The sequence below is a fragment of the Paralichthys olivaceus genome, chromosome 9 (assembly GCF_024713975.1).
Source record: "Paralichthys olivaceus isolate ysfri-2021 chromosome 9, ASM2471397v2, whole genome shotgun sequence".
Lineage (NCBI taxonomy): Eukaryota > Metazoa > Chordata > Actinopteri > Pleuronectiformes > Paralichthyidae > Paralichthys > Paralichthys olivaceus.
This window is the reverse complement of record NC_091101.1, coordinates 11,955,456-11,969,293: the sequence shown is the minus strand read 5'-3', so window position 1 is coordinate 11,969,293 and position 13,838 is coordinate 11,955,456. Positions and strand designations below refer to the sequence as shown.

Here is a 13,838-nt window from a genome sequence, read left to right as displayed (position 1 = left end):
ATCAGTATCGGAACATCTCTACCAGAGACTAGATAAACGGCAGGATTGTGTATGATTGAGTGAAAAAGACACCAGAAAGATGTCGTGGAGAGAAACATAAAATCTGCTTTTCCTCCACTGTATCTCCCAGTTGTCTGTTTAGAAAAGCAGCGATCTTACTCTGTTCATTGCGTGTTCACATTGATATTCTCGATATCATTAGTCAGGCCAGAGAATCCAGCTGATGATGAGCTCCGAGGGACATTTTAAATGACAGTGCCCTTTCATGAAGGGAGAGAGTAAACAACAGAGGCGACCAACACTGTCTTGTTACTAATACTCATCTGCATTCGTGAATAAAAAACAAGTGTAACTGAGGGGCAAGATTGAGAAGACAGAATGTGACTTTTCAAATACAAGGGAGGGGGTTATTGGGCGTAAGGGTGAAGCAGAGATATGCCTCAATATCAAAAATGGAGGGGTTGGGGGGGCACTGTCCCCTGACAACAGTCCTTTCTGTTCACCCTGGCAGATATGTCCACTCTCCATTCACTATTTCTAATCCTGTCTGAAAGCCTATCTTGAATGTCAGGCTTCTTCCTAAATTGGCTCGTGTTCTTAGTGATTGATTAAAGTACTGTAACCCAGCTTTATCAGACCGGGCCTGAATTTCTGCCAAATCTATTAGGTAATGCATCCTTTGTTATTGTACGGGTTGGTTCCCCACCCCCTTCTTGAAATGCACCGATCCATTTACTACGATAGAGAATGCTCAGTCGCACCTGGTGCCGCGATAGCGCAGCAGCCTTCACATCAAACAGGGAAGCTGTCTTAAGCTTACAACAGTTTGAGACAAATGTGGCATCCTAATTCAATATCGCATTATAGAGTTAAATTAGCTTAAATTTATCAACACAGCCCGAAACAGTGTGCACGGGGATGTACTTAAATGCTTTCATTATCTTAATTTCTCCTCTCCTAGCTTTTGACTGATGCCATGGTGGTACCAGAAACACGTCTATGTCCCCTGACATTGAGCTATAACAATATGGCTATAATTCATGCGTTCTAATGCTGTAATATCCCCCGTGCCATTGCACACAGAGGAGAGGAGAGGAGAGGTTGCCCTGATATTACTGCTGACGCCTGAGTCCTAGACATTGCACTTAGAGTGTCTCCTGCAGGACATTATTCAAACACACACAGGCACTACAAAGTCCACGAGACAAGAGTGGGCCACTGTGGTACCAAACACATCCTCAGACACTGCGGCTGAGTGTAAGTAGTCAAGGTCACACAGCCAGGCGCCACAAATGCAGGGTGTCACCACCGAGATCTAAATACATTTTTATCAGGATCATATGTAAATATGCTGTCTTAAACTACAGTGCTGGGTTTAATGGAATGAAAGTACACAGTACATCCCAGACACTCTGCATATGGATCTGTGGGTATGAATTAAAATCCCATTTGTGTACTTTAAACAGAGTAGAAGACCACTTTAATGACTGCACGGTGAGAAGTAGGCCATGTCCAACCAATGCAGGCAAATTCGGCCTCGGGTTGTCTGCACTTCCTCAAAGACTGCACACAACGCACACTGTGAGCTACTACTGTATCTCTCCTCCTATTCTGTGTCTACTTTGCACCAAAAAATGCCCAGAGCAATGACAACACATACTGTAGATACTGTATATGCACTCATACTCCATATTCTGTGACTGTGATCATGTATGAATACACGCAACACTACGAAATTATTTCACTTTTATCTGCTTTTATTTTCAACCCTCACGTAACTGTTTTTTTTTGTCGGTGGAACAACAAGCATCTTCCCTGTTCCATGTTTCATTAGCAACCTGAGGGGGAAAAAAAGGGTTTTCCTCTAACATCTGGATGTTAGCTAGCTTGAGTGAATAGTCATATCAGATCAGATCCCGCTGCATCAAATGCAACTTGAGGGCACATTATTTATTCATTTAACTGCTGACATCCAAACCATGCCCTAAACGGTGACACTTTGAAAACTATTCCTCTGTGTCTGAACTGTGCCGATACGAGTGCAACTAGCAAGGCCTCGAAGAGGGAAGAGAGTTTTATGTTCCTTTTACAGGGAATGAATGTAGAGGAGACGGAAACAGCGAGGACATTGTTTTCTATCCAGAGTGCCTTGGAGCCTCTGTGAGCAGCAAACATAACAATGGAGGTGCCTTAATGCCCACTGTAAAATTTCATGTGACTACGAGGACTTCTCACAATTTTCATAGACACTAAAAAGCAAAAGCCTTCAAAGCCATAATGGCACATCAGCTTTTACCAAGCAGAACCTCATTAAAAAAACAACAAGGCTCAAACATCCCAGTATCCAGTAGGATGGGTGCAGAACAAGAAGTGATCTTCAGTCACCATGGCAAGTCCATTTAACCAGCACATCTGAAAACAGGAAGAGGCATCTCCATGATGATTTTTTTAAATGCAAAGAAACAGTGACTTTAATGCACATACTGTAATAGTATTAAGAACAGCAATGGCCTTAAATCACCCATTCCTAGATATAAGATCTTGAATAATGCGTCAGACAAAGTGGATATAAAGAGACTTGGATTAAAAGTGCCTCAACATGATTTTCTACACTATCACACACTGAGTGCCTTCCTACTACAAACCGAACACAGAAACACTGTTTGTGCCATATAGTAATTACCAGTATCCAAGGCCATAGAGAGTGTAATCAAAGAGAATCAGCATTCAGATACAGAGCTTAAGAACGCCCCCTCCTGTGATGGAGACCCCCTTATCTATGTAACATGCTGGTGAGAGTAGATCTTCTCCCTCCATCACCCTCACATGTTCCCTATAGAAATTACACATATAGTCATTGCCAGTAATGTCATTTCACACTGACTCATTCAACCACCTCCACATGGAAGAAACACTTTTCCACTCTCAGATGTGAAGGAACTGACATGATAAAACATTCACACAGAGAGCAGAGGCATAACCTTTATGCTCCTAAAACGCTTCTACACATTAACACTGGGATTTTTAGGGCCTAATGAATGATTTTGATATGAAACCTTGTCTGTGATTGAAAACTCTGCCTCATAATTAAGTAATACAGTTCCTTTGTATGTTGTGTGAGCATTCTTTTTTCTTTCCTGACCCTACGGTGACCCTGTATTTATCAAGTATGAGGACAGCCGTGTGCTGGAAATTCTTTAACTGGAAATATCTGGAGTACTGATCTATATATTTTTAACATCACCTATTTCAAACATTTACCGTATGGTAAACAGAAAGACTGTTAAGCATAAATAAATAGACACTGTGAAGGTGTCTCGGGATGAGGTTATGTATGTAGGCGATCTTTTCCTATTTCAGTGTTATTAGTTGGGAGTGAAACGTTGGGGTGAACCATGGGAAAATTAATTCCAGGACTAGTGTTGCCAATTACAACGATAGTAATTGGTGTTCCATACAGGGTTAGTAGCATACAGCTGTTAAAATATGTTAAATTATTTATTTTTTTATAATGCACTTGGATCGGCACTATAGGAACATCACTAATAAAAACTGTTTTTCAATAAACATTTTTACATATGACATATGATATGATATATATATGATATCATATGTCATATCATATATATATATCATATATATATCATATATATATCATATCATATGTATATATATATATATATATATATGACATATATACCACATTTTTTCCCCGTCTCAGTGCTCGACTCCTTTGCACCACTCACATACATGTGGGACTTTCTGTTAATCTTATGAATAATTTATGAAGTATCTGTAGCTTCACCCTGGGGACAACCTAAAGAGGGGCGTGGTGGCAAGGATTGCCCTCAACCACAAAAGAGTTAGGCATCAGAAACTTGGTATGCAGACATACCCCATCAAGGAAATCCATATGTGATGGAAACAAAGGTTTTCAGTTGGAGAGGAGAGCCGCCTCTTTGCAGGATTAAGTGCTTTAGATCTAATGATGAGAGAGAGCCCATTTTTATTTGTTTTCAAACAGGCAGTTTGCTCTTGATGGAATAACAGCTATGTTCTGTCTCCGGAGGGTACAAATGCTCATCAAAGACCTGGCTTTGTCAAACAATCCATAAACTCTTAATGCCACATAGCATGAGATACTTGCTGGACAAGTTCAGAGAAAGAGCAAAAATCAATGGGAGACAATTTATTCCAATTTACAGTGTGATTATAGTGTGTAATGTTTTATATCATGCTCGTTCGGTGTGCGATCCTGAATCATTAAGGGACAACTCGTGGTTTGGGAGGTCAGCCCCTCAAGCTCAAAATTCCTTGGTGGGATTTTTCCTCTTCCTATCAATATCAGTGGCTGCCAGAAGATTTGGTAGCGCTGGATGCCCAGGGCTGTAAATCTGGGCCAAGGGTTGTGTGGGATGCTCAGATAAATGGGTAGGGCTTTGTTTTATTGCAACACTGCTTGTCTTAACTTTCTGTGTCTACCAGGGATTTAGAAAATTTGCTACTGTCCTTGGGCCTCTCTCTGCAACAGCGGCTCTGAGTCGGGTTTGACTCAGCCCTGGTGCCCTAAGATTACATAAATATCCTCTATGAGCCTTTCACCCCAAATCCAAGCACCACTGTTCCGGTCCCCTTTTTATCTGTGGCAGCGTTTTTGTTTGTGCGAGGCCTGGAATGCAAGTCGCTGATTAAAAGGGAAACTGAGGATCCTCGTTCAACCCAATTCGACAAAAGAGTAAACATTTCCTCCGCTATGGACTTTTGCTAATGGATTTGACTTAAAGGACCTTTACATACGATGCAGCGGTTTGTCACTCTTGTGCAGCAAAGCATCAATATGACGGAAAAGTAGGCCATTGAGACTCAAAGCACAATTATCCTCGAGGACATATGTCACGTTCTCGACATCTTTTGTGATAAGGTTTCCTCATTTGTGGTTCCTAACGTCCTCAGAGTGGGAAACAAAGGCAAAGATATTGCTTATTAGGTCAGTCCTGGGCTCCTTCTTTACACACTGATCAAGGATCTGCTGGATAAATCACATGGGTATCATTAGAATCAACCCTGAGGAGTCTCCGGGTGCTGGGCTTAAGTATGTGTGTATGCTGGATAATGACTTTCCTTTAGGTACTCATTCAACAGCCAATCAAAAAATGTGTAGTGTAGCAGCTTGGCAGCCCTACTGAAATACATTACACAGTTCTGATGCCTTTCTAAACTACAACAGCATAAAAACTGCCTCAAAAATATATTTTAGATGTAGACTTTGGAGATAGCTTGGTCATACAAGACAAGGCACAGAGTGTAAATTCAGTGTACTGTTATATGGTGAATTGATATTCTTCAGCAGCAATAGCAAATAGCTGCATTTGACATCCCATTAGTTAACATATTACTGGGTGCCAGGCCACCGAAAAAAAACCTCAACAATAAATGCTTATTGTCACTGTTTGCTTTGGAGTTGGGGCGTCTGTAGAATTCGAAACGCACAAAATGTGTGTGAAGCAGGTTTGGACTGAAAGAGGATGTGATTAAAGAGAATGAGAGATGAGAATGGCAGTAAATTCTGGGCTGTCAGAAAACATTGAATCATTTAGTAATTTTCAACATTGCGGGAGGATCTGCCTCCATCAAAAAAGTCTTCACATACATGAAAAAGAGGGAGCGCAGACAACTCCGGGAATGTTTCAGTGGCATTTGTATTCTGCTTCTTGTTTTTGTATCGCTGGATGGTAAACTTGTAGTTGTCCGCAGCATGAATAAAACAAACTTGGCAGATTTTTGTTTGACTGGCTTTCTCCAGCCTAGAGCTCACTTGTCAGAAGACTTATCCAGGCTTACCTTTCTCCAACCTAACCATTTTCTTCTTGTTTCTTTTCAATCTCACTTCTTCCCTCTGTCCTTGCTCTTATCCTCTCTGATCCCTCCTCAATTCCTTTTACTCTTCAAGAACCATTTCTATCTAACGGTATCATTTCACTCTTCAGCTTCAGGACTGAACTGCCCACCATTATTATGTCGCTCAACACTTGCTCCTAAACCCGGTTGAAAGTCACAGTGGGCGCGGGCCAAGAGGACCTAAGAGAGAAGCATGACTCGGGAGTCTCTCGTCTCAAATCTACCTTCCTGTTGTTGAGACTCGAGAGAGGAAACGTGTCACATTCTCAACTTCGGCTGGGAAAGAAATGTCACTGTTAGCCAATGGAAATACAGCATGTTAATAACCACAGATCAAATAGCTTCCCACATAGTTACAGACTTCCACAAATAATATGCGATTATGGATTTTGTGCACATTTTTGGGCAGTATTAGCAAAACCCTCAAATCTGTGCTTCTTAAAAGATCAGAAAAATGCCTGAAGAATGTCTGTAGTCTAATGTGTTCGCCCACATCACCAAACTCCTCAGATAAAATAACTTTTTTCTGGATTAAAAACCTTGAGCTTCTCCCTTTATGCTGACTTTTTTTCCAAACACTCAATCCATTGTCATGGTGACCCACAGCTGCGCAATTCATCAGAGCTTCCATTTTAGGAGAGTGAGCCACATGGCTATTTCTGTAATAACCCAGATTTTCAGGTGAATCTGGATCCCTCCCAATGTAATAAGCTGCAGCAATTAAAAGAAAAAATACTGGGTCGAATAAACTATTCAGCACAGGTTTTACAGCCTGACATGTACTGTGACAGAATATTTCAAAAAATCAATGAGCGAAATGTTCTATTATTTAAGCTCCAACAGCCGTGCAACGTGTGCATCCTGTCTTTAAAACACAGTCAATGCCAGGGAAAATTCCCCAGTCTAATTTCCTTTTCTTGGTAATTTTGTCAGATTAATATCAAGTCAATTTCCTGGAGCCTGTTCCAACACAGAGTGATGGCACGATAATAGTATCATTGGAATAAAGCTGTAATTGTGGAGGACGGCTCCTTTCGGGGAGAATATGGGCACAGATGGGTCCTGAGCTTGATGGAGGAATTTCTCTGTCCCAGAAGGCCATCAGGAAACTTTGGCAAACTGGCAACAGATATAAATAGATGGTGGGCAGGTACAGGTACCTGTAAGCACAAAAATAAACCAATCCAAAAGCAGGTGCTATTCTATTAAGTAAGAGGCTGTTCAATGTCACAAAAGTACGGTTAAAAAGCAACCATACTGTAAAGCATGGTAACGCTAATCAAAGAAACTGATTACATTTGTATCCTTACTATTTCCTATTGAGGTTAGTTCAGATAACAAACTATAATAGGGATAAGGGGGCCTGGACAAAAATCTGTATTTCTTAAATTATGGCTAAAGTCAAAAACAAAAAAAATGTCTGAGCCATCACAATCCATGTGCTTTACATGAAACACAGAATATTTTATTAGGTCTCCAGGATACTCAGTGGACAAAATAGTAAAATACAAAATAAGTGCTTAATGGGCAATATCTCAGTCAGCCAGAGCTGGGAACAACTTTGCCTACAATACCTTATCTGTGCACACATTCTCACAGATGCTAGTAAAAATCATGGTGCCACTGCAGGCTACCTTAAAAAACGATTAGAAAAAGGATATAAATAAATGTATCTATATTATTTACAGCTCGCCTCAAAATAGAGAGGAAGATTAAGCTGCATGGCCCTGACATTGGACTCAGTGTCAGCTCTGATTTGGCTAAACCTAAAATAAAAAAATCCTATCTATTTGTTTACCAGAGTAGTGGATTTGTGTTTGCATGCAAACACACGCAGACAAGGAGAAAAAAAAAAACTGAAGGAGAAAAAGGGATGATGCAAAAAGAGGGCAGGTTTATTTAACGGCATCGGTCTGCTTGTGGCGCAGGTGTCTGAGTGCACGACGGCCAACTGGTGAAATGGCGAGTTTGTGTGTGTTTGTGTGTGCGTGTGTTGGAAAGAGAGAGGAAGGATCTCTACTAATCTCTTGCATTACTGCAGTCATTTCCACTCTCTTCATCACCACTAGCATGTGCTCTGTGAGATTTAAAATATTTAAATCTGTAATCTGTCAGCATTATGAGGTTAACACACACCCGCAAAGACTGGTGTCCTACCCGTCACCATGCTCTCCACTTCATGAGCCCCCCCGCATATATCACAAGGACCTGATGTGGCCTATTGTCGTTCTGGCTGGAAAAGACTTTGCGGCCGATGTCTGTAATTTCTCAACGCTGGCTGTGACATGCTGCAGGACCCTGGAGAAGAATTATGGGAAGTGCACGTAGCTGACAAAAAAAAGCTGTGGCACTGTGAAGCACACGAAGCATCTAATTGTTTCCCCAGTGTACGTGACCCAGTGACTCTTCCTTGTTCTTCTACTACGGGTAAAACAGCATTCATTATTGATTTGGTGGTGTACGCTCATAGTCTTACACAACATGAGTGTGTCACGAGTGGGCCTAAGTTCTGTTTCAGTTTGGTTGCACAGCTGCATTAACACGCCCTTTTTCACCTTTCTTGCACATGGAGGCATATTTTCCTGAAACTCTGAATTAATAACCCAGAATGAATAAATTGAATGGGATTAAAGCCTGAACGACAGTGACCCATATATGACTATTAGATTGATGGAAGACACTCCAACGTAGCCCATTTAGTCAGCTCCATGTCATGTCTTCATACGACAGGCTTTTACTAAGCTCCTTAAGAGCCTGCCCCTGGGGATCTATGGTAGGCTGGAGGTACTGACTCAGGCCTTATCTCCACTAATTTACCCCATGAATTAGATGGGTCCTCGTTTCTGTGTCCTGCCAGACCCACACAATAGTCGCTCCGTGTTAAGAAAATGTGGGGAAAAAAGGGCTTAGCGATTGCTTGGCTGGATAAGAAGCTGGAGAATTGATGGGTGTAAAGGCTCAAACTGCCACATCAACTTTTACCTGGACAGTAACATTCATCCCCAGGATTTAAAGAGTGTTGACTCCCTGTCACTTGTCTGTATATTTCCCGGGTGGATTAAGAGGAATAAAATGCAATTTGAATCACGCGGATTAAGGTGAACTTTTCAAAAAAACAGGGGCTTCACCCCTGTCAGCCACAGAAGTCAGGACAGCAGGAGTTTTCCTTTGTTCTTTTCAGAGTCTCCTTATTTTTGGACAGACATTCTAAAATTTAAAAGAGCTGACAAGCTAGGAAAGAAAGTACAGGAGTTGGTCAGATCCACAGAAATGGCTTACCATAATGTGCAAGTGAAAAACAAGTAACACCACAGTATGCAAATCAGAACCATGGTCTGCAACAGTTGCACAAGATAAAAATCAATCAGACGTAAACAAACATGCCCTCAGTGCTGGAGTCGATCGTTGTCTTTATGCCACAGTTTAGAAAGCGCATTCATTTTGCATGTTTCACATGACTGTGAAGTTTTATCCTAGTCTAAGCTTACGTAAGTCTAAAGTGCAAAATTGCAGCTCAGAGACACACACTCTCCAGATTCGTGACATTATCCCACCATCACTTTCTGTTTCTCCCCATGTGATGTATTTTTAAAACAGGAAACAATCAAAAAATAGCTCCTCGCTTCCACCGCACATTCCGTAAAGTCCACGGTATCAACTCGGCAGGCTTCGTCCTCGGCCTGTGTGCTATTGAGTGTAAATTGTCTAATTAATAAATAAATAATAAATTGACAACTTCTGGCAGACAGTGAGTGGAGGCATACTGTGTGACATCTGCTTTGTAGTTAGGATGGCGATGTCCAAAAGAATCTTGTTTACTAAGCAGACATTGGTCTTTGGCAGTGAAACCTGTTAGTCAGGGGAGATGTTTTTGGGCCATGAACAATGTAAAATCTCTGTTAAATATGCTATGTGCAGTAGACTTGAGGCGTATCTTTGTGCCTCAGGCCAAAACCATTTTGTTAGTCAAACAAAGACACTTTCATCTTTTCACAGATTCAACAAATATTTCTTATTCATTATTAAAAGGAATATGACACAAGTGTATCTAGTGAATTGTCGCTCGGCTTGAGTAATACTTAAAAAAAAAACAGCTGAAGTATTTTTTCCTGCAATTCTATCACAATAAAAGGTGCGATTTAATGACAGTGAAAGCTCATCCCCTCCTCCTGAGCAAACATCAAGAGGCAAGTTTATCCTCCGTCATTAGTCACTGTACATCCATGTCTGTGGATGATGGGATTATGAAAGAGCCCAGTTGACACATCATGAGACGCACTTTGACTTGGCTTTAACATTTTGCTGTTTGTTGCCTCATCAGTTGTCAAGGGCAATTAAAATCCTCTGGTGCACCGAATCATTTACATCGTAATTTGTATTCACATTAAAACTGAAAAACTGTTTTCTTTCTAGTCTCTGAACTGTTTTGTTTTATCAGCCATCAAGGTCTGTGTAGTCATCCTACTTACTTGGTAATGCGGTAAAAACAAACCTTCATTAAATCCAAAATCCAATACCTTTTTTCCACTTTTTTGTGTGTGACATTGCAAAGTTGTTAAAACACCTCTGGGGCAACGACAGTCTTTTCCTCGGCTGTAGGATTGGCAGTGATAGGACATATTTTCAGAAGGTCAGAGGTATCCATTTGGGAAATTATTTGGCCCCTACTCCTGCTGCTTCAAGACAACACGTCAAACACAATGAAGAATATTAGAAAACACAAATAACCTTCCTCAGCCTCGCTCGAATTTGCAGCGGCACACCTCTGCCTATACACAGAGGAGCACACTCTCTGACACACCTTGGTCCATGCGTCTCGTTACAAGAGCAATAATGAGCGCGCAGCTGAGAAACTGAAGGCTAAAGAACAAGAGGCCTCCTGGGCCAGAGACCAATGAGTGTCTCATCCAAGTTAAGTCAGGCCAGGACGTACTCAGGTGTATTCACGTTAGGTCAGGACGAAGCCTTGCTGACCTTTGCAGCAGACAGGGAGTCTCATGGAGCTTTTCTTGAGCGGTCCTGAGATTCACAGAGTAAACAACAGACTCAGTGCTGCACTTTGAAATGTGTGTGATTTGGTGTGTGTGTTCAGTACCTGTCAATTATCAAGTGTTGAGCACTTCCTGGCCCAGCCCTTGCAATCTACTCTGCCTGGAAAATGCACAGTTACAGAGGTCACTGTTCTCCTTAATTATTCTCCAACAGTGATTTAATCAAACGGATGGGCGACAAATTACAGAGAAAAACAACATAAAGGGTCCTAGTACAGTGTTGAGCCAGCATGTGCTAACAGAGCAGCCTCAGTGTGTCTTGGCATTAATTCTGCAAATCTGTGGACTCTACTGGAGCCATGAGCCACCGTTCCTCTGAAAGATGTCCCCTCATTTGTTGATGATGGTGCAGAGGCCTGTCAAACATGAACATCTCCCACTGGTGTTAAACTGTTTTGAGATCAATTGAGATCCGACCCTGAAGTTGGATTCACATCATTCGCACCTCTATGACCGGGGCCCCGTCTCCCTGTTTCTCTCCTAATTTTTCAATTTTTTCCTTTAATTTGTCACCCGTCTGGACGTTAAGCTGCCATAATTGTTAGACGGCTCAAACACAGGCCCAGAAAAAATGCAGAAAAAAGGGGGGAAGAATGGATTTAAAAACAGCAGGGGAACTTGAAAAATAGTACTTTGCTGGACTGGAATACAAACACTGAAGGGCCTTAGAGAGAATTCACAAGCAGCAGCAGCAGCAGCAGCAGCAGCAGCAGCAGCAGCAGCAGCAGCAGCAGCAGCAGCAGCAGCATGCATAATCCTTCACATGATTTTGAAGATGCACATACAATATAAATGAACACAATTTGCCTGCAAATCAAATCAAAATCCGAAGGGCCCTAATCAAATTTCATAGGGTTTTAAATGTGCGCAACAAAAACTATAAATTCAATGTGTCTGTGTGTGTGTGTGTTATTACAACCCATTAGATTTCACCAAACACAAGCCAAATAAAACGCTGGATCATTTCCTAAATGCATCGGTATCAGCGACACATTGCTTATTCATCCAATCACCATGACAACTACATTTTCCCTCCTTCTTGCCGCTTTGAATTTAACCCTCATACTTAATTATTCTGTCTACCATCATTGACTACAATGAGCCTATTTATCTCTGGGCTTGCGCCATGTGTCCAGGAGTTAGATAATGTGAGAAAGTAGACACAAGTGGCCTGCAGGATGATAACACTGCTTTAAATTTAGCACTGAACTCTCGGCTTCCACACAATATTGTTTCCACAGCTTTCATGGGGGATTAAGAAGATGGGAAAGAGGCTGTTTACTAAAAAAAAAAAATTAAAGCACAGTCATGGAATGAATGTGAAAGACCAATGCCATTTAGGGTTTGAGAAGAGATTTACAGGCTATAACACCGGAAAGAATTCTAGTATCATTGAAAAAAAGACATTACAAACAAATATTCTTATTACTTGTTCTTAAATGTTCTTAAAAATCAATAACCACGCAGCTCATTGAAGCTGATGCATTGCAATGCATTTACACTGGGCATGCATGTGTTCACCCACAGGCGTTTTCAAAGAAATAAAGATAAAAGTAGAAAAATTGTTCAATGGGAATCCCCACGTATGCCTGTGGCAGATTATCCAGCTCCTCAGCACAGCAGATGGAGGTATGTACTGCTACAAACTGGTGGCAGACACCACTGGCATTAAAGATAAAATCATGATGGCATCCTGCACGATGTGATCCAATCAAGTTCAGACTTTGCAATTTCATTTGTGCCAAAAAAAACCGAAAGACAATAAAGTCATCAGGCTAATTCATGTGTTCTGGAGAAAGAGAGAGAGAGAGAGGGAGAGGGAGTGAGAGAGCTAGAGAGGGAGAGAGAGAGAGAGAGAGAGCTACAGAACGAGAGAGCTTGCGCGTCACTGCTCCATCACGCACACGCACGATGTCGTTTTAGCCCAAGTAACAAGTGCGCTGAAGAATTGCACGAGCTTTTATTATTTACAATACATTGATGGATCACATGTGCCAGTGTGGCCAAACACACACACACACACACACACACACACACACACACACACACAAACCCCTGTCTCTATAATCACACTCCGTTCAAGTCACTACATCCAAATGCGTGTATTTGGAAGTAGATATATACATGCGTGATTTGTGAACAGCTCTGCGTCCATGTAGCACCACACAGAGAGAACCCGACCCTGCAAACCTGTCTCAATAAGTCACTGGTCTGTAGTTGGATTGTGACAGAGCGATGTTTGTGGTTCCTCCTGCAGCCTCCTCTAAGTCTCTCTCTGCGCACACAGCCTCAGCCTTTCTCTCCCTCCTCCCTGCTCCTCACCAACTATCATGAAATGACTCACCTGCCTTGCTGAGTTGTAATTCTCTCCATGCCGTTGTTCCAGAAATAAAAAAGCCGGACCAATGTTTCAGTTTTCGGGGGGGGGGGGAGCTCTTCCACTTGCAGCCCGAGTATAAATCCTGCTCCAAATATCCGTATACAGTGTGCGCACTGCTTCTGTGTCTGGTGTAGGGACCTTCCAGTGGATGTGCTTATCCTCGCCCCGCTGTCATCTCAACACATTTCTCCTTCTTGTCTTTATTTCTGTCTTTTCTGCCTCTCTCCTCCTCTGGTCCCGCGCGCTCCGCTGCTCTTCGCCTTCACTCCTTGGGCTCAACGCGAGCTATAGCGGGATCGCGCGGCGCGACCCCGGCTGGATGTTTCGGGGGCGCGGATTGGAGCTGGAGAGGAGAGTTACTAGGTAACCAAGGGCACACGCATCACACATGAGAGGGAGCGCAGGATTTATGGCTCCACGCGCTGCCCTTCTCCTCTGATCCTCAGAAATGTCTAATATTTCAATGATGGACCAAACTCCAGTGTCCCTGTAAAAAAAATCAAACCCTG

The 13,838-nt window shown here is 42.1% G+C and overlaps 1 protein-coding gene across 4 annotated transcripts in view; it reads right to left on the bottom strand.

Annotated features, from left to right (window-relative positions):
* Positions 1-13,634, bottom strand: part of nlgn3a (neuroligin 3a) — a 121,446-nt gene extending 107,812 nt beyond the window's left edge. For 2 of the 4 annotated variants that reach the window (XM_069531411.1, XM_069531412.1), the window contains exon 1: positions 13,294-13,633. The gene's annotated coding sequence lies outside the window, so the exon portion shown is untranslated. Of the gene's footprint in view, positions 1-13,293 lie in introns of all 4 variants that reach the window. The other 2 variants (XM_020080986.2, XM_069531410.1) reach the window with 2 other exon arrangements.
* Between the last annotated feature and the right edge of the window lie 204 nt (positions 13,635-13,838).